The sequence below is a fragment of the Natrix helvetica genome (assembly GCF_964273705.1).
Source record: "Natrix helvetica genome assembly, chromosome: 4".
Lineage (NCBI taxonomy): Eukaryota > Metazoa > Chordata > Lepidosauria > Squamata > Natricidae > Natrix > Natrix helvetica.
The window spans coordinates 116464832-116486776 of NC_138550.1; the positions used below are offsets into that span (position 1 = coordinate 116464832).

A 21945-nucleotide genomic window follows, 5' to 3' on the forward strand; every position below is an offset into this window, starting at 1 on the left:
CACTTCTCTCTAGATCATGTATTAACAGTATAGGAAATTACATTGACTGGGAACGATGTTTCAGATAAGTATTTTTAATTCAAATTTGACCTCAATTTTAGCTTTTTTTAGCTAATACAAAGTATTTCTTAATTTAATACCTATTTATACTTTATTTGTCATTGGACAGAACTATAAAATATGAACATTTAAATTCTTTGTATTTAACATTTATGCTCCATGTGCATCTATGAATCAATGCTCCCAAGTTTTTTAAGGTTCTTTTTTGTCTCCTATTATTATCATTTTTCTCATGATCAAGGTACCTTTGTTTTCTTTAAAAATTATTTATTTATTTAAAGGATTACTTGCTGTTTAACCCCAAAAGCTTAAATATTTTTAGTACAGCTTATTCTCACCCAACAGCAGTAAACATGGGTTCAAATAGACATATATATATTTATCAGTCTAAATTTAGATGAGAAAATAACATGGACTGATTAATACAAGCATGGGAAAATCTAGTAGTTTGTACTCAAAGCTTTTGAAAATAAAAACTTTCAAAATGTATAAGAAGACAAATATACATGTGAGAAGTTGCTTGGATGCATTTTGGAATGAGACAAAGTGTCACTACTTCACAATATTAAAATTTGAAATAGCTTTGCCGAAAATAGTGGAAAGAGGAACATGTAAGCTGAAATGATTAGGGGACTGGAGACTAAAACATATGAGGAACGGTTGCAGGAACTGGGTATGTTTAGCTTAAGAGAAAGAAGGACTAGGGGAGACATGATAGCAGTGTTCCAATATCTCAGGGGTTGCCACAAAGAAGAGGGAGTCAAACTATTTTCCAAGGCATCTGAGGGTAGAACAAGAAGCAATGGGTGGAAACTAATCAAGGAAAGAAGCAACTTAGAACTGAGGAGAAATTTCCTGACAGTTAGAACAATTAATCAGTGGAACAGCTTGCCTCCAGAAGTTGTGAATGCCCCAACACTGGAAGTTTTTAAGAAGATGTTGGATAGCCATTTGCCTGAAACGGTATAGGGATTCCTGCCTAGGCAGGGGGGTGGACTAGAAGGCCTCCAAGGTCCCTTTCAACTCTACTATTGTATTGTATTGAAATCTGCAGGAAAATTCAATTGTAATTCTGTTAACCCAATGTTTCTAGGCTTAAAGTAAATAGGGCTGTTATTGATAACCTACACTGTTCAGATCTTGTCTGGATTTTCCCCCACAACCCCCACTCCAGATTACATTGATAGGGAATTCTGGGAGCTGAAGTCCACACATCGTAAAGTTACCAAGTTTGAAAAACACTGATGTATATCATATAGAATTAAATGCACCAATGAAACTCCCAAAATGATTTGTTGCACACACAGAATCTTTATGCAATATTACTTATTACTTTTAAATTCTGTGACTTGCTCTTGGACAATAAATAAATAAATAAATAACTGTTATTTATTTAAAAGTTTAAACTTTTGATCCTGAGTTTCTTTTAGAAAATAATAAGTGGAGGGCTTTCCAAGCAGAACTGTTAACTGCCACAAAGTTATTAATGCCTACCTGGAACATCCCTCATGGAAAAAAAGAAACTCATTAGTTCATAAAATGAAAAATTAAACCAAAAAGAGGAAAATATGTAAAACCAATAACCAGTAATTTTATTAGAACATAATATGAATCTGTAAAAATATACCCCAAATAGTAGACACATATGAAAACAGTCATATATAATTGAGTAAATATCATTAGTTTTTCAGAATTCACATACCTGAATATAATACAGACCAAAATATTATTGAATACATATTTCAATTCTAGCATTCATATTTCCTCCTCTCTAAACAACAGGTTTGGATCTGGCAGCTGTTTTGAAACTGTTTTTTAATCATAAATAAAAAGTCTGTACACAAACATTTAGACTATTTATTGACACAACATGTCCTTTCTCATAATCATATGCAATAATGTTCATAATCGGCATCTAGTCATTTCAAATATATTATCTAAATATTTGTTATGTTTACTCAGCATTTCCTCTTTAAAGATACCCAAACTTAGTAAGCAGTTATTGCAATCAATGGGATGTAAGTTAATCAGAACCAGCTAGATCTATTGACTCCAAGAATAAAGACAAATGGATCCAACACCTTTTTTTTATATTCTTACTAGTATGATGGGTAAATAATCTGGTGCCCTCTATACTATTTCAGAATCTCTTATCATGCTTTCTAAGGTTTGTGAATCATAATGTGTGGAGGATGCTAAGTTCCTATAGCTGCATTTCATACATTCAACCAAACACACATGAAGATGAGAATGACACCACATCTATATGTGACCATTGACCTTATTCCATTTCTGGATGAAAAAACCTGGATATGCATCCTACTTTATAATAAATTCATCTCTGATTAGAATAGATATGTCAAATGTGCATTACAATATTTTGCTGGTATTTATCTTTGGTAAAAGATTATAAGATTCAAAATTTGTCATATTTGGCCACTTTGAAAGTGAGTAAAGTAATATTGCTATATTGCCCAGAAGGAAATCAGAAGCTAATACCTATGGCCAAGTAATTATTTGTTTCATGGCTGGTTTTCAGCTCTTTCTCACTGGTTCCCTGTATATTACTTTATGCCATGCGGTCACTATTATGCTGTCATATCTATGGAAGCTCACAATGAGCAAAAAGAAAGAGAGAGAGAGAGAGAGAGAGTGCTACCATTTAATATTTCCTTGATTTTGTTTTCTTTAACATAAATGCTTTATGAATCACATAGTAAGTTGAATAATTAGAGGAGGAAGTTGTAAGAATTAAGTAAATTATGTATTTGGTGAATTATCTCATTATGGTATACATCAGCTTTGTTTCTAGATCAACTGAGAAACACCATTAATAGTCATCAAGCAGTATATACACTGACTTGTAGAATCATAGGATAAGTATGAAGTTCATAAATTAATTATTTAAATGAATTAATTTCTAGAAAATAATTCAGCTGCTCTTTTTCATATCCATTGAAGCCTTTGAAGTATATGGACCTTCATCAATACTATAAATCCTGGTTAAGTAAAAAAAGCATTGTAAGGTTGCTATGGTTTCCCATCCCACCCCATCTCAGCCTGTTTAAATTAAGTAGCTGAAGAGGAGAGAAAAAGCCTTATTCTTTATTTGTAGTGAGTTCAAGTAGGACAATGGATCTGTGTGGCAACGGATTAAGAAAAACAGGGTGGGCCTGTTGCGCTAGCATTGTATCCTTTTAATCTGAAAATTAAAACTATACCTCTGCTGATTCCATTATATACCACTGGTGCAAGACACTAAGAATGAGTTTTCCTTTTCAGGAAAAAAAAGGAAATAAAAAGATCACATTCAGGCTGAACTTCTTGTTTTCATTTTAAGCTTCTTCCAGTATCCTTTTGAGCTTCATTTTCTCCAAAGTTAGATACAATCCTATTAGTGAAATTTTAGAAGAGCTTTCAACAAAATGCATTAACTACCACACTGTGTGTAACAGTGCAATAATAATATGCAAACTACAACTTGGAGCCTGGAAATCACTGTCCTCAACCACTTTCTCTGGAATACCCTCATTCAAAGCAAGATCTGGGCACTGTTATCACAAATCAGGAGCACAAAATTAAAATGTGACATATGATCATCATGTCTCCATCATGCTTCCTATGTGTTTCTAATTTCCACCGAGAAAACAGTTTGGAGTGTAATGATTTCATATTTTTCAGTTTTATAACAATCAAAAATATTTAATGTTGCTGTTCTTAGAGGAAAAAACGGATTTTATGAAGATACTGGAGGTTTAAGAAAGAACCGATCTAAATTTAGGAGGCAAACTATTTTACCTTTTCCCCAGATGATCCCATCTAGGTTTGCAAGTTCATGAGCAAAATAGAAATATATTTTTTTAAAAAGTTGGAAAAAAATAAAAATGGGAGGCTATAAACTGCAAATGTATTTCCTTTTCACATTTTTATGAAGAATTCCTGTTATGTTTTTTCTCATTTATAATTTAAGAAGATTTCTTCCAAATGTGTTCTTATTTTCCATACTGGTCAGTGGTGTGTTTCTAATTTTTTTACTACTGGTTTGCTCATACTCATGTGTGCGTGTGATGCTTCTGTGCATGCGCAGAAGCATTCAGGCAGGTGGGTCGAGCCTCCCGCTGGTGCTACTGATCTGGGCCGAACTGGGAGCAACACACCTCTGTTACCACTGTGCTTTTACCTGCCTGCTCAAATTTTGCCTGCTGGAAAAGAAAATGGTACAGTCTAGTCTCAGAGACTTGCCATTACAATCTTTACAGATTTGTTGATTTTTGAAAACCAAAAATTATCTTTCTGAAATAGACGATTATTTTACAACTGCTACTTTTCTTTATTTCTGATTTCTGTTTAAAACAGCCTACTGAGACTTTTCATAATCTCCAAAAATGTATACGCACTTTTATTCATTTATTCCTATATTCTAAAATCACAATCAGTTGTAGTTTTCTTTTCCCTTCTCTGTCTTTCAAAAAATGTATCCAGGGTTTCATTAACAATATGATTAAATATAGTTAAATAACTATTGAATGAAGGTGAGTTTGGTATGGAGATTAAGGCATTAGGCTAGAAACCGTGAAAACGTGAGTTCTAATCCTACCATGGGCATGAACCCACCTGAGTGATTTTGAGCTAGTCACTTTCTTTCAAACCTAGGAAAGAGGCAATGAGAAATCACTACTGAGCAACCTTTCAAACATGAAATTTCTAGGGACTTGTTCAGGCAGTCTCCAAAAATCAGACATAACTGAACAGAAGAAAAATAATAATGAATAGTGTTCAATTTAATCAAGAAATGTAATTATAAATAGTTCTCCAGATAAATCAGAAATTTCTCTAAAATTACTGTAATGTGTTCTGCATATATTATCCATATCTTCCAGTAATCTAATAGTTGGATAACATTAAAAAAAACACACATTAGCTTAGTACAATCTTATGATTATAAACTGTACAACATTATAGTACAACTCAGAAGTAAATTTCTATGAAGATTCTCAGTCATCCAGGTCACGGTTGTCCCAAAGGTGCTTTTTTCAAGAGTTAACTAGACTTATTGGTGAAGACAGTCCAGTTGCCTCTTGAAAAAAGCACCTTTGGGACAACTCAGAAGTAAATATTGCTCTGTCCAGTGATAGTGGATTTCGTTCTTAATTAATTCCATGTTTGAGATAACCATCTTTTATAACTATAATGGAGGGCTTTTGTTTGGGCCATAATAATTCAAGATAAGCAACTATCTTCCTGCATTTCTTCAGATGAAACATGCCACCATATATCAGTGGTAAGCCAGACTTATTCAAGTAGTAGGTAGAACCAGAAAATTGCTCCCTACAATACTTCTTTTTAAAAACACATTGCTCCCTACAATACTTCTTTTTAAAAACACAATCCTACAATTCTTGTAGTAAGACCACACATGTACATGCCATGAACATATATTTAAAAAAGCAAGAATTTCAATATTGAAAATAAAAACAGATAATGCAATCAATCAGTATTGCCTGTGTACTGAACCCACTTTTATTTCTTTCTTGTATTAAGAATAAACCCTCTGAGGTCCGTGAGAGGAAGCTTTTATTTTTAACACAAAGGGTTTTATTTGTACTTTCTATTTCAAGCACAAAAATGTCGTGGACTCTCTGTAGTGTTTCCATACATTTGTTTCTTCATCTGGCTGTTCCAGAACTCTTGTTTTGTTAGAAGAAACAACTATGCCGAAAAGAGATGGGTATCTATCTGTGGCATCTTGATGCTAGAGATAAAGCACAAGTTGTGCTTTGATGTGATATTAGAAAGTACATTTAGGTTGTGGTGCTTTTCTCAGCTATAAGGCAAGCTGCACCTGCCAAAAATCCTGCTTCATCTTGAATAAATAAATATGCTGGCTTCCTTCTTTCACAGTTAATTAGATATGTGTTATGCCACCTTGTTCTCTTGAAAAAAGATCAATCTATGTTGCTAAGTCCATTACTGAAAGGCAGAATTTCACAAAGATGCAGAATTTCACAAAAAAGAAGGGTTAGTTTACAGAAATAATATGTTTTTTTTCACTTTGGCATTAAAGCACACAATTTGTCTACTTTCATGATTTATGCACTCCTAATCCAAGAAATCTCAATGAGTTAAGCATATGAATATATTTCAAATTTGCTCTTGCAAAGTGTATTGCACTAAAAGATCATTCTATGAAAGAATATTAATCTTTATATTTTATTGTTCATTTTAAAGGGTGCATATAGAAGAATGATGAATATGATCCTACATTAAAAGAAAGATACTTTTATGTGTCATTGACCTTTGGAGGTCACAGGGATTATAGAATTGTTTGAAGTCAGGGAAGAATGGAGTGAAGGAACAAGGGGGCTTTCATGCCATCATAAGATGTTGTTGTAGATATTTCAAGAGCCGATTGCATATTTTTCTTAATCTCTTTCTTTAGCGAAAAGTGTCTTTTAAACAATCTTTTAAAAAAATCAGTCTGTCCAGCTAACAGAATATAGTTATTGAATTTTATTCTGTTTCTAAAGTAACATAAAAGAAGCTGTCACAGTATGGTTATTTTTCTCCAAGTGTAATCCTATTTGAATAGTTGGAGGTAAGGAACTGAATAGTTGAAAACCAACATAGAAAGTTTGTTACTTTCTGTTTCCTTTAAAGAAAACACAGTTATTTCCTACCTCTCCGTTGCCCCAACTGGCACAAACTTCATGCTTGCAAATTGCTCAGATATCCTCTTTATATACAAGAAGGAAAATGCATGGAGAAGGGGACAATGAGACTACACTGATAATCCAGCCTCAACATGACAATACAGCATTCGTCCCATCCCTGGATGTTTTTACCAACAAACAAATGTTAAGAGGATAGTGTTCATCTTAAGCATGGATGTATAGGCACATGAGCTGTATTCATGGGGTGCTCTTCTCAGTTTATACCCACATACAGGTGGGATTAGTCATACAAGTCTTTTTCACCCAAATATTTTCCAACTGGAAATTTTGTAACATATAAGGGATGAAATAGCATTTTTAGAATTCCCACCATTCTGCCTTTGGCAAAGTTAGGAAAGATTCCAGAGTATTATCTTGTCAATTCAGTCCAATTCACACAAGCTGCAAGTTCATTCTTCACTTTGTCTTAATTTTTGCTCAGATCCTTTTTTGCCTAATTCCTAATTCCAAGTTACAATGTACAAACCTGTTAACTATGCAACAGAAAGATGGCTGGGTAGTACTTACCTGGATTTGCACATGCAAGGAAGAGGTCATAGAGTGGTCTACTTGGGCTGAGGAAAGGCAGTGTCTAGTAAGGATAGTATGAGAAGAACAACCAGGCTATTCATCCTGCTCCTGTCTGTTCCGCAGTACCTCTATCAAGTGTTTGCACAGCCCTAATATAAAAAAAGCATAGCTCTTGTTCAGTTCTTCCAATGTTTACTTGATTATATTTATACTTGTCAAGATATTTGAGTTATTTTACTCTGTTCCTTGGTGCTATGAGGAAAGCTCTTTTTTGTGTGTTGTTGTTTCTCCTCCCATTTTTCCCATAACAACAACTCTGCAAAGTGAGTTGGGCTGAGAGTGCAACTGGCCCAAAGTCACACAGATGTTTTATCATGCCTAAGGCAGGATTTCTCTTATTACACATTTGCTCTTTTATTCAGAAGGTAGAATTCTTTTTCTTTTAGCATATTGTATTAAGTCGACTATTAATGCTCACACACCATGACTGATTGCAAAGAAAATCTTGTGATCTCAGTCAATTGTGGTTTGTAAGGCAAATTATGGGTTAGTATAACATTTGGGGGTAGTGAAGGGAAATTGAGGAACAAATGATCATCTGAGGCCGAAGCACATCCAGTGCTGTACTGGTTATGATTGCCCTGATACTAGCAGATTCCCCAGATATACTAGACAATTTTTATACATTGTTGTTGGCAGACTTAAATTCAACATACATATTTTTAACAACTGCCAAATATTGTTTCAGTATGTGCTATTATATCAGATGGTAATCTTAGAAGAAGATCTTAAGCTTTAGGTTTTTATTACTAATTATTTGGATAATTGTTCTTGGGGTAACTATATTGTCTGTTTGTATATATATGTACAAATGTAGTACTGAAGTAAAGCAATATATACGGGTATTAGTCCATCATTGTGTGTAAAACAAAGGCCATGTTCACAAACTCCTTTCTGAAGTGGTGCTCCCAAAAGGGCTTCTTACAAAAGGCAACTGGACTTTCTCGGTTTGGTTCGGTTTCTCTTTTGAAAATATTTTGCTTCTCATCCAAGAAACTTCTTCAGTTCCAACTCTTCAGTTAGAACGGAAGAAGCATCTTGGATGAAAAGAAAAATATTTCCAAAGGGGGGGAAAAAAACCAAGAAAATCATTTGGAACAACCATGACATAGAGGACTGAGAATCTCCATACACAATTATGAATGGTTGCTGTTGCCTAATTTAGAGAACGCCTCAGAAAAGAGAGAAATACATTTGATCCCATCTTGCAAGTCAGCAGGTCTTAATATGGTGCTGGAATAAGTATAATGATAACTGAAATGCCTATGACAAAGAGAAAAGTTTAAAAAAAAACATTACTGAAGTATATCTTCAGTCCACGTCTATTTACAAACAGACGTTGCATTGTTTAAATTCATTTCATGGCATCCAGTAAAGAAATGCGAATATCAAAACAAAGCAGAGTCTCTGAGAGGAAGAACCATATGCATTTACTAATGTGTACATTTATTTATTGGATTTGTATGCTGCCAGCCAGACATATAATGGCTTACCATCGTTTCCAGTTATGTTCTCTACCAAAAGAACACAGTGTTAAGTCAAATTCTTTCATAGCTCCTAAGAGACTCAGTTTGGCACCAGGCTAGAAACCAGGGGACTGTGAGTTCTAGTCCTGCATTAAGAACATAAAAACTAGCTAGGTGACTTTGAGCCAGTCACTCTCTCTCAGCCCAGGCCAGGGTAATTGTTGAGGGGAAAACAGGAGGAGGATGGAGTATTACGGTAGATGTGTTCATAAAAAATAATGTGGAATAAAAATAAACAACACCAATCGCAACAACTGAAAAGCAAAACTCCCATGGTGAAGGATTTGCAATGTAAACAGACTTTTATTCACATAACATTGGATTTCACTTAGTTACAGTGGCATTCAACCCAGTTTGTACAGGTTTCCTGCATATTGACTGATTGAAGATTAACTCCTGCTTTTCAAGCACTACTGGATCAAAGAGTCTGAAAAAGAGACAAAGTTAAGATGGCATGAACAACTGCAAAACTAAAACCTCCAGATTTGGAAACAATGTGTACTTTATCAAGGAGCCGCTGTGCAATGTAAAAAGGGGGTTCTGAAATCCCCTCTTCTCAAATGGGTTTAAAGTAGTTCAAAATAATATTCACTGATTCTCCCTGTCATTGCACAGCCAAGTAAAATACAACTACAAGTAAATGCAGTCTCTCCAACAACAATTCTCCTTTCCTAAAGATTGTTTTTTTATCTGCCTCCAAAAATTCAAATGAGGAAGTAAATAAATCCATATTATATTTCTATAACATGGAAGCAATTGAAATTCAAAATTGAAAATCTATAGCAGTCATTTTTTTAAAAAAAATCACTAGCAGATTACTTTACAAGTGTTCCAAACTGAAAAAATAACGAGATTTTGGAAAACGGGGTCCCCTTTTCAAACCTGTATATGTCTTGTTAAAACCAATTATCTTTGTTTTTATGTGTTAAACAAGCATGTAAATCATCTCTTATGATTTACAAATGAATTATTTAGAATTCTTTGACACATAAGCTTTGCTTGTATTACCTCTTTGATCTTATCACAACCTTGTTGTTAAAGATGCAAATATGATGCTGAACTACTGTATATGCTAAAACTTTGGATTTTGACATCTTTCTGGGACTATGGATATACTGAGACTGGAGATTAATTAGGGAAACTTTTCTGTGTTGTCCATTTCAAAAAATGGCAAAACTGAAAACTGCAAAACTATTATATTACAACGTGAAAGTGCAGTTTCCCTACTTCCCTACTGAGATATCCAATATCTCAGGGGTTGCCACAAAGAAGAGGGAGTCAAACTATTCTCCAAGGCACCTGAGGGTAGAACAAGAAGCAATGAGTGGAAACTAATCAAGGAGAGAAGCAACTTAGAACTGAGGAGAAATTTCCTAACAGTTAGAACAATTTTATCAGTGGAAGAGCTTGCCTCCAGAAGTTGTGAATGCCCCAACACTGGAAGTCTTTAAGAAGATGTTGGATAGCCATCTGTCTGAAACGGTATAGAGTTTCCTGCCTAGGCAGGGGGTTGGACTAGAAGGCCTCCAAGGTCCCTTCCAACTCTACTATTGTATTGTATTGTATTGTATTGTATTGTATTGTATTGTATTGTATTGTATTGTATTGTATTGTATTGTACTTCTGAGACAACTGAAAGTATTTCTGCTGTCTTACAACCTCCAGTATACAGTATTGTAATGTCCACTTCTGAGATCAATATGGAAAACTATGATTAGTTTATAATTAGAAGCACAACTTCCTGGTCTAATTCTAGTTGAGAAAGAGGAGGAGAGAAGAATATACACAGCCCAGTGTTTCTTCCACGTATCAAGAAACTCCAGTTTCCTCAAACACCTGAACCGAGGCAATATCATGGATAAAACAACATCCGTAAAATCATTTGGTTTCCTTGTCAAGAAGGCTACAATGAAGAGTCCAGAACTTACTAAACAGTAACTTTCTGTGATGACTTTTGCTTCTCCAGCTAAAATAAAAACAATGTATTAGGCCATCATAAACAAAGACTCTTTCCATATCCGTTAGAACAAGTGTTGTGCTAAGGATATCCTGCTTTGCACTTGCCTTTCCTCAAGTTCTGGAAAGAATTTTAAAAGGATTTTTATCTAGAGTGGCAGACATATATTTACCGATTAAATACTGCATACCCCTCCAAAGGTTTATCATTAAATCTATTTTAAAGGCATGCTGAAATAAATTAATGAAAATTTCACAGAAAGTGGCTGATAACTCTTGCTCTGGAGGGCACCAATGTAACAGTGGGAGGAATTTGTCCCATAAAGTGAATCCCTGCAGGTTATTGCTGTGCATGTCTGCAGTATATGTCAGGCAATTATCTCTGGCATCATGGAGAAAAGATATTTTATGTCGCTGAATGGATCTTGCTCCCAAAAAGTTTTATGAATTCTTGCAGACCTTCTCTTTCGGGAAGGTATATTTTGAAGGCAAAATAATGTGCCATAATAGATGCTGTGGGAAAGCAGCAACCAAGACAGAACTGAGTATGTCATTTAATGTGCTTTCAAGCCTCTAAGATAGCCTGCTACTCTGAATATGCTTAAAAAAATAGAAAACATTGGCTCAATAGCTGCATTAAATAGAGTCCAGCTTTCGTACACAACACTGGAAAGATTATTCTTTGTACCTTTGCCCTGGACTGCAAACTGTCTTGGATAGACCCTGGTTCTTCTTAGTATTTTATCCAAACCAATGATTTTCAAAGGCCTAAAGTGATTGGCTTTGCTAGAATAATTCATTGCTATGCCCTGGCCCTGGGGCTGATGGAAGGTGTAATGTCGCATGTGGTATCGCTGGTCATATTCAAAGTAAAAGAGCCTTTGTGCCGTAGCAAAGGGCTTGTTTGTTTTTCCTCTGATGCTTTTTCCCCAAACAAATTTGTCAATAGCCTTTCCTGAGGTCCAAACTCAAAAGTAACCAGGTGAATCCTAGTAATTCAGAAGATTACCACTTCTGGCTTCGGGAGGGCCTCGGGGGGGGGGGGCGGAGGAGGCCGTTTTCACCATCCCCCTTCAGGAAAGTCTCCAGAGCCTGGAGAGGGATTGTGTGCGCATGTGCGTGGGGGGGGGGGGTCGCACCTGCATGTGTAGGTGGGAGAGGATTGAATTGGTGTGGGCATACGCATGCGCAAACACAAATTTGACACGCCATAAGAAAAAGGTTTGCCATCACAGGTTTAGTAGATTGACATGGAATATTTTTACTTCCTGAGGCCAGAAGGGTTATCTCAAAGCACTGGAGAATTGCCTCTTTCACTGCATTGCAATCCTCAGGAATTCCCAATGCTGAAATAAACATAGGCCAAAGAAAAGACAAGACATTCAGATCTGTAAGTCTCGCCAAATTACAATCCATTTATTTTTTCACTCTAAGTGATGGTAGTATGTGAAGGACTGTTATTGTTAGCACAGAGCATGCATTTGGGGAGGGGGGAGGTTTAGTACTGTTTTCCCTTGGCATTGATCACATATAAAATAGCACAGACTCAGTCTATTTCTCCTCAATATGGCAGAATCCTCCATCCGCTGCCCTTTTTCTAACACATTGCTTTGGTTTAATCCATAGGCACAATTAAGAGTAGCATTTCCAAATTCTTGACATATATTAATCTTTAGGATTTGGGAACAAGAAATCAGAAATCTCAGGAATTCCTGAACTCATGTTACAGAATCCTTTGTTTTTCATAACATTTTGTGTACTTTTAAATAATAGTATCAATAATAATAAATGCAGAAACAATTTTCTGACATAAGAATTATATTAAGGTTTACTCTAACTCCCAGTATTTATTTATTAATTTGATATATCCTGCTTTTATTTATTTTTAACTCAAGGCAACATACATATGTAATGGTCCCATATCCTATTTTCCATGCAGAAACAACATTGTGAAGAGGCTTGGGCCTCTTGAGAAATGTCTGGCTTTTGATTATTATGAAACTAATGTATTGTGGTGTGACAAGATATTGATTTCAGTAACATGTCATATGGTCTCTACTTGATATAGATATTTGATAATAGAAACATTAGGAACATTAACACAAAATAAATACCCAATAAAATCATTTTAAAAATTCAAAAAGAATAATACAAATATTTAGAACTGAAAAGTTATCATTCTTAAAATGAAATTTTAAAACACATAAAACATTAATTGCTGAGTCTTGATTTTTGTTTTGTGACATACATTCCAGATGCAGAAATCCTTCTTTCACTTTCTGTTCTAACATTTATTTGTTAGAACATTTGTATGATACTTACCTAATGCTTCACTGTTAATTTAACAGTTTTTCAGAAATTTAATGTATCTCTCACAATTTTATAATGTTCCTCTTTCCATAAGTGACTAAGCTTCAGTGTCATAAAATATTTATTATCAGATTTAAGATCTTTTAAAATCTTCTAATCGTTCCTTCTAATTTGTTCCAGTATATTTCACAGTGAGACATGACTTGTAATTCATTTTTTACTCTTGCAAAAGAGGACATATAATTTTATTAAGGATTTTTACAAAGAAAGCAAACTAATACAAAGTAAGAAAAAAAAATAAAAAGAAAAGAAAAAGAAAGAGATCAAAGAAAAAGCTAAAAGTGCAAGAAAGAGCAAAAAAGTAGAAAGATAAAAAAGTAAGATACAAAGAATTTGCTTCTAATCTTTCTTAAAGTAGGTTAGAAGTACAATTATAAGTTTATTTCTTGCTCTGTGGTTACAATATAACTCCTTTCTTTCTATTATCTATCTTGTCTAATCATTAAAACCATAAACCATAAGTTCATTTTTTCTACTTTATGCAAAAAGTTGATAAGGGGTCTCCAGTCAGCAAAAAACATAGATATTGTCTTTTTTTCCCTGATCAAAGATGTCAATTTAGTCATCTCAATGTGTTCCATCATCTTTACCAATCCATTGTGGATGGTGCCAGAACTTTCCATCTTTGTGTATACAATAATCTTGCTGCACTTATCATGTACAAAACCAAAGTTCCATGACCTTTTTCCAACTGTTTGTCGAAAGAAAAACCTCTGGTGTCAGTTGTATATTAATCTTTAAAATCTTCTGAATCAATGTATGTATTAAAATCCCAAGTTTTCTAGCTTTTTTACATGTTTATCAAACTTGATAAAATGTCCCTTCCTGTTGTTCACACTTCTAACATAAATTATATATTCTATAAAATTTCTCAGGTGACATATACCAACAGTATATCATTTTATTCACTTTACAATAATAACATAGTGTAAATTTTAATCCTTTCTATCAGAAATTCAACCTATTATTCTATATGCATATTGTAACCAAAATGAGAATATTTAAGCAGTTTTACAATTTTTCTTACATTAAAAATTGCTGAAGAGACATCATCTTTGTTTAGATATTTGTTCTAACTACAGTGGTTTCCACCAAGGTCCTCTGTTCTGGCGGGAACAGAGGTTTAATCCTATTGGTCGAAGGGTCTGACAGCTCCCTATAAAAGGGCTGCTGTCAGACTCAACCTTGATTGTTCTCACTTGTTGTACTTAATAAAGAGCTGTTGTTACTGTTAAGCCTGTGTGTGCCTATCCATTACCCAATCTAACAATCTTGCATATCAAACTGACCAGCTCCAATTACATTAGTTGAATCAGACTTGTTACTTTAAATCTTTACTTATTCAGAATCTGCATTGTATTCTCTTCTGTGGTTGTTTGTTTTTTTACTTTTCATCTTTCTACTTTTTGATGTAAGCAAGCTGAAGTTCACTATTTTATCTAACTGCTGGATCGGGGTGATAACTTTCTGAATTTTTCCATAATTCTACACTGCCACTTATTTTTGCAATCAAATATGTTTCACGTTTTAATTCAAAGATGTACAGTATAATCTTTCCTGAAGTAAAGATAATAGTTTATTACAATGTAATAAATCTCCAAAGTACTTGGGAAAAAATCTTGACAGATCTTCCAGCAACACCTGGAAAAAACAGCTGCAAAATTGAAGCATCACAACAATTTACTGAACAGACTGGCTAGAATATCCTGGGGTGTTGATGCTAACATCCTATGAACAACAGTCTTGGCTTAGGTTTATTTGACAGCTGAATATTGTGCCAGTGCGTGGCTTAACAACGCCATACCTAAATGATCAATACCCAACTCTGCCAGACAATGCATATCATCTCTGGCACACTGTTCCCACTCCTGTGCAGGGTTACCAGTAGTGAGCAATATCATACCGCCTCACATTAGAAGACAACAAGCTCTCATTCAGCTATGGTCAAGGAAGATTAACAATGCCCTCCCTATTTACCAGGACAATGGACAGCCCATCCTGTAGGCTGGCTTGGAAAACAGCTATTCACTTAACATCTACCCAGTTTATTCCTGAGAACACCTGGAGAAAGGTATGGTCCAAGGTACCTTATTGTAGCTTAGCCATTAGTGATCCCTCTACCAAACTACCTGGTTTTGATCTGCTTTGCTTTGTCTGGTCAAAATTGAACAGAATTAGGTACCTCTGCCCTGCATCAGTGGGAATGTGAAAATCTCCCTTGTTGCGATTGTAGTGCTGATGTACAAACTATTAAGCATATTGTGTAAAAGTGCCCACAATGTATATTTCTGTGATTCCCTAGAAGATCTGCATGAAGCAACACCAAAAGCAATCGCCTGGATAGCTGAATTGGACAGCCAGTTATGAGGCCACTGCCATACCCTATAGAAGTTTTACCTATAAGTATGGTGCCTGTGTGTATGTTTGCTTCTCTTCTGTCATGTTCTCATCATCCACTAAACTTATAGAAATAATCTCTAAATGCCTTCTCAATTACCATTTTATCAATGAATCTTTGATTTTTGTTGAAAGAAATCTGCATTTCAATCTTTAACCAACAGTGGTAAACTACTCTTTGTACATCTATAAGATGAATACACTGTGGATGCTGAGCCATTCAACAATTATCATTAACATAGTAAGTTGTCTCTACTTATTAGGATGATGGTTTTCCATAAGCAAAATCAAACCAACCACTCCTTCTCTTCCTCTGTCAAAAACCACTGGGACCTCGATGTTTTAATGTTTCACACAAACACACCAACATCATGATAAAACTACATTTAAGAATAAAGTTTGTTTGAAAGATGTCTAGTATTCTTTAATTAATTCTTTGAGAACAAAACATTATTCTGAAAGTCAGCAACTTTTTGTCCTCACCTCTTAATGAACATGCACTGATCAGGAAATGCCAATGCTCATAGGTAGGAAAAACTATGTGGGTGGCGTAAAAACGATGCACCCATGCCTCTGGGGAAACAAATGTTGCCACTGATTCACTTTGCAAGCATGCCGGCTAGAATCTACATCTGCCACAAGTTACATTGACCCAATAAGAAACTGAGCAGTTGCAAATGAAAGACACACAAACGCACTCACACACCCACATAGCCTTCCAAAATACAAAGGCAAGATGCAGTTCAAAGTGAGAGCTAAAAGCTTTTGATGTTGGTTTTTTTAAAATCTGTGATCTGCAATAAAGTATAAAATGGTTTCTAATGAAGTCTGTAAATAAGAATCTGCTTCATTAACAGCGTGGCAACGTGCCTATACAAGTATTAACTAAAACGTACATATCCATAGGCAGGCCTTCCCTGATTGTAGGTCAATTACTGAAAAAGTGGTGGGTGGAATCCTAACAATGCTTGGTTGCCTTCCTAATTTATAATGAAAAGAAAATTGCAAGTACAGAGAAAATAGAGAGAGAGGGCGGGAGTGGGAAAGGAATTATTTAAGCAAACTAAATAAAACCCATATAAAAGTATTGTATCCAACATGAAATCACCCACTCAAAATATGGGAATTATCAGAATAATTCTACAACTAACTAAAGTAAACACTAAGCAAAATTCAGCTATGAGGTTGTTCACAATTCGCCCTTTAAACAATTGTGTAATATGTATCACAGAGCCAGGAACAATTTGGTACAGCTCTAGAAAAAAATGTGCCAGTCCGATTCAATATCTAATAAAGGAGGTAATTACACTATGGGGAGGGGGGCAGGAACTCTTTTCTTGAATCACTGAAATGAGTTTTCTATCCACTGAATTATAATCACATTAGAAATTTGTTTTTAAAACTGAGAGAAACACAAATTCCTGAGTTAGCTAGATGGGTAGGTGAAGAGTCAGACCTTGGATTATATTCTGCTCCTGAATCATATGTCAAAAACTGTCAGCTGAACAATAACCTGAAAACAAAAAATTCTATACCACCATGGCAACACCTGAACATTATTTGCATTATTGGCATTTGCCTGCCTCTACGTTAATGAGATACATATCTATGTACAACTGGAAATGGCATCTCATACAATTTTATAAGGTTTAGCTGATTTAGGAGCAGCAATAAATTATGATTCTTTTATTTAAACATCACCAGCTACATGTAAAGTAACTATTAAATGTTCTCTTCAACAATAATGAACCTCTGGATCACTTCCGGTTTCCGAAGGCGACGGACGTTGGTCCGCTGTTCGCTTCTCCGGTGGGCTCCTTTTAGGAGCACAGGGGGTCTCGGAGGGACCACCTGCCGTAGGGCGGCTTGCTGGAGCCCCCCGGATAGGCGGCAGCCATGGGTGGGTTTCCAGTTTCCCCTTAGGAGCCGGGGAGCGTAGGGGATGCATAACAGCACCTTCGCTGAATGGATTCCGGAAGGAAACAGTTAACTACATGCAGCGGCTGAAGTGCTGGAGGTGAGAAATTCGTTCCAATCTCCTTAATTGCTTTTAACTGACAAGTAGCGGCTTTTTTACAAGTTGTGGATTCAATCTGTTTGAAGTAGGAAGATTGGAGGGGGGTGTTTTTTTCTTCTACTCCTCTCAGGCAAAGCGGCATTTGGACTGTCTCTCAATCTTGGAATGGAGATAGAGAACAAAAAATTGAATTAGCCACTTGAACTAACTATGTGAAAAGATTTATATCATAACTGCAAGAGCTGATTGCTGAGTTATTTTGAAAGTTTTATGGAAGTTTTTAATGTTCTGCTCCTGATCCCGAGCAGGAGCCAAGATGGCCTTCTTCCTTCTTCTTCTTCGCACTTATAAATGAAGTCTGCCTTTTGAAACTACCTTTGAAGAAAGTCTGGCTTTATATTATCCCCCCTGAAGGACTCTTGGAGCCTCTCCTATTACGTGGTCTTTCTGGATTTGGACTATTTGATTTCCTTTTTTTTCTGAGTGACTTCTTGGCTTGGAACTGTGACAGAGGGTTAATTTTCACTTTTGGATTTGCCTGTCTTCTCGGACTCGCTCGGCTGCGCGCTTCACAGATGCCATTTCTTTTGCAAAAGATCTTTACTCTTTCTGAACTTAGACAATGGGGCCCAGAAAACCACCTACAGGCAAAGCAGCCTCAGCACCAACTTCTATTGTATCCAGTCCAACGATTCAACAGACAAAAATTTCATCATTTTTACAAGAAAAGACTGGAGAAAGTTCAAATGATTTAGCTATTACTCAAATGTTTCAAGCTATTATACAGGGACAAAATGAGTTGAAAAAGGAGGTAGCAGATTTTAGAGATGATCTTAAAAGTGTGCAGCAACAAATAACAGAAAATAAACAGAGAATTGGTGTGCTAGAGGAGGGTGCGGCTGGGCTGGGGGAGGAGATTAAGGCAGTGCAGAAGGGGAATATAGAATTGGAAAATTTTATGGCAAAGATAGAACTTGAAAGAATGTCCTTCTTTCTCAGATTCCAGAACCTACCGGAGACAGAAGATGAAGATCTTAAGGATATTATGAGTACAATTTTAGCAGAATATATTAAAAGAGATAAAGAACAGTTGTGGTGGGATATGGATCTGGTTTATAGGATTAATTTAGCATATGCCAGAATACATAATGTTCCAAGGGAAGTACATGTTAAATTTCTTAGGAAGACCACGAGGGATGAGATTCTAGGGGCTTAAGCAAATTCCGAAAAAAATAAGAGATAAAAGGAGGAAGTATTCCTCCTTATCAAAGAAATTATATAATAAGGGAATTTGGTTTAGATGGTTATTGCCAGAAGTAATGCTGATCTTCTGGGAGGGAAACAGAATTAGAATTAACACAGTCGTGGAGGCAGAGGCCTTCATTAAAAAACATAGTGCCCTCCTAGAGGACGGAAATATAAGAAGTAGTGAAAAAGGCGACAAAACACAAGACATGAAGGAGGGAGGGGCTGCGGCTCCACCTGGGGACAGGGGGGAGGGAACAATAACGGAAAGACTCAGGTCACAAAAATAAATATATCTGGAATATCATTTTAATTGTTGATATATTAGAAAGTGGCAAAAGAGATGATTGAACACATGGTTGATACAATGTATAATAAGATGCTGTTTCTGCTTATCTTTTATCTTTTGGTTTTTTTTTCTGTAAAAAGTTGTGAGAATTGGAGAGATTCCTACCTCTAGCACGATGGAGCTGCCAAAAAAATTTTTTTGTATATCCACCTACCCTTTTCCCCCAAAATTTTTAAAACCAATACAATTCTTTCAGAAAAAAAAACAATAATGAACCTCTGAGAAATAGCACAGTAGAGTTAGCTAACAAACTACATGGGCATGGTTAAGAGATGATGCTAAAGAGGACTTTACATAGGACCAGGTAAACCCCCCCCCCACATAATTTCATTCTCATTCATAGACATCAATGCAACAGAATACATGGTGTCCCTTTTAGGTTATTTTAAATTATATTTTGAATGACACTGTCACGTCATCTATTTCCAACGTCCTATTATAGCACCTATCACTTCTCTTATACCAGTTCAATAAAATAAATAACAATTTAAAAACATTCCCTGCGGGGGAGGGAAATGCAACACGAGCAAATGCTATCATTGTTACTTTTGTTGTCAATTCTTTGCATCTCAATGTATTAAGTTTTACTCAGAACTTGCAGAGAGTTATAGTACTTACCTGTTTCTTGTTACAATTCCTGGCTCTTAATAATAAAATAATTAACAGAGGTATATATTTGTTATTTTTTCTTCATAGTGTTTTTATAGCAAGTGCAGAGTTGGCTTTTTGTCAGATCAACCAAATGTTGATCCATTGGTTGCGACAAAAATCGACAGACTATCTTGTTGCACAAGCCTGACAGAGTGACTGGCACAAAGTCACCCAGGCAATTTTCATGCCTGAAGTAAGATTAGAACTCACAGTCTCCTGGTTTCTAGCCTGGTGCCTTAACCACTAGACTGGCTTTCCTAAATATTTTATAATAATAAATTTACTATAAGCTGATTTTAGCCACAAACAAAGCTTAAAAGCAAAAATAATTGAAAAATGTTATTTATTTATTATTCCAGTTATTCCTATGATTTTTAATTAAGAACACAATAAAGAACCTCATGATGGCTATTTAGACATTTTCTGTTGATATACAGTATGTGCTAAGTGGTAGGATTTTAATGCTTTCAATTTACAGATATTAACTGCTTTTAATAATCATCCAAATTCAATCCTTGTTCCAGTCTATGCTTAAAAAGTCTAATAATACTCTGCAGTCTGTAAAATAACATCTGGCTTTTCTAAAAACAATTTTGTTTTGTTCTATAGCCTCATTCTTCTCTTTTGTTTATTTTCATACTTTACCACTGTCTTTTAAAATGTCAAAATGCAAATATGAATGAGAAAAAAGGCAGTTAAATTATATCCATATGGACTGTAACTAGCTGTTTCTAAAGACTTAAGTAGTAGTTTGACCACAATAAAAAACATATGAAAATAGGATAGTATTCATTCACTTTGATGCTGCCTTTAGTCCTTAACAACCTCTGCCTGAACAAGACTAACGCATTTAAGTGGGAATGATCCTGGCAAGAATTGTTAGCAACTAAGATTTTAATTTTCAAAGAAGGGTTTCTACAGTAGAAAGTTTCATATATATTCGTATTTGCATTTCATTCCAAATTTTTGCCATGTAAATGATTTAGGACTTGTAACAAACAAAACTATAAATAAGATGTCAAACAAAGCATAGTATGTATAGCTTTGTATTATTACGCCTTGCTCAAAATAACTTGAGTAAGTTACATTGTCATGTTGCCTCAAAACCATAGGACTAACTTTTGAAAAAATAAAACTGCCTGAGCTGCAGTGACAACTCAAAGGGCCTTACAATAATTCAACACTTAAATGAAATAGTATATAGAAATCTAAAGCCATTATTTAAATAGGCATTAATGCAACTCAGTTATGTGCATATTTTGAGTATATATGCATAACTCTTTGTTAATACTAACTTGAAGAATCCCATTCAACAATTTCAAATTCATATAAAGCTCCATGGAATTTTATGAATTTTTTTAATGAAAAAAACCATGCTCATGACTGCTTCCCAATATTTCACCAAATCTTTTTAAACTGTGGGTGAACTGGCTCAATAGCAAAGAGGATAGCCTAAAGAAATATAAGAAGTGCTTTGGAGATACATTGTACAGCAAAGCACCTCTATCATGGAACCTGTTCATCCTGGCTATTAATAATTAGACAAAGGGAAACGAGATTGACTAACTAGATCTAAGATAGTACAGTGCTTCTTTATGAGGCAGAAACAGTTTACTGGTTACTTCTATTAAAAGACTATTTCATCCAGGTGATATTATTAATTAACATTCAGTTGTTAATATTCCATTTTGAGGAAAAGTCTTAGATGAAAAATGGCAAATCAGCTCCTGGTACTTTTGCCTGAAGCGGATTGCCTAGATTTAATTTAATTCAAGCTTCAGGATTGGGTTAGGCACTGAAGCATCCTCCATCCTCAATCTTATTGGTGACTTCTTACACTGAGAAATGCAAAATGGACTTATTTTGACCTCCTAACAGTTTTTGACAGAATATATTATGATATATTGCTAGACTGGCTATGTAGATTGGGTGTAAGAGACATAATAAATATTTGTAGATTTCAGAAAGTGACACTGGGGAATTTCTGTTTAATACCATGACAATTGTTCTATGGGATCAAAAATGTTCCATGGGATTTCCCATGCTTTTCAATAATTATATGACTTCAATGGA

General features: G+C 35.2%; 1 long non-coding RNA gene across 1 annotated transcript in view; it reads left to right on the top strand.

Moving 5' to 3' along the window:
- Positions 1-15944, top strand: part of LOC309390620 — a 56949-nt gene extending 41005 nt beyond the window's left edge. The window contains exons 2-3 of the long non-coding RNA XR_014175160.1: positions 15194-15284; positions 15516-15944. This is a non-coding gene — a long non-coding RNA (uncharacterized lncRNA). The remainder of the gene's footprint in view (positions 1-15193; positions 15285-15515) is intronic.
- Positions 15945-21945: the final 6001 nt, after the last annotated feature.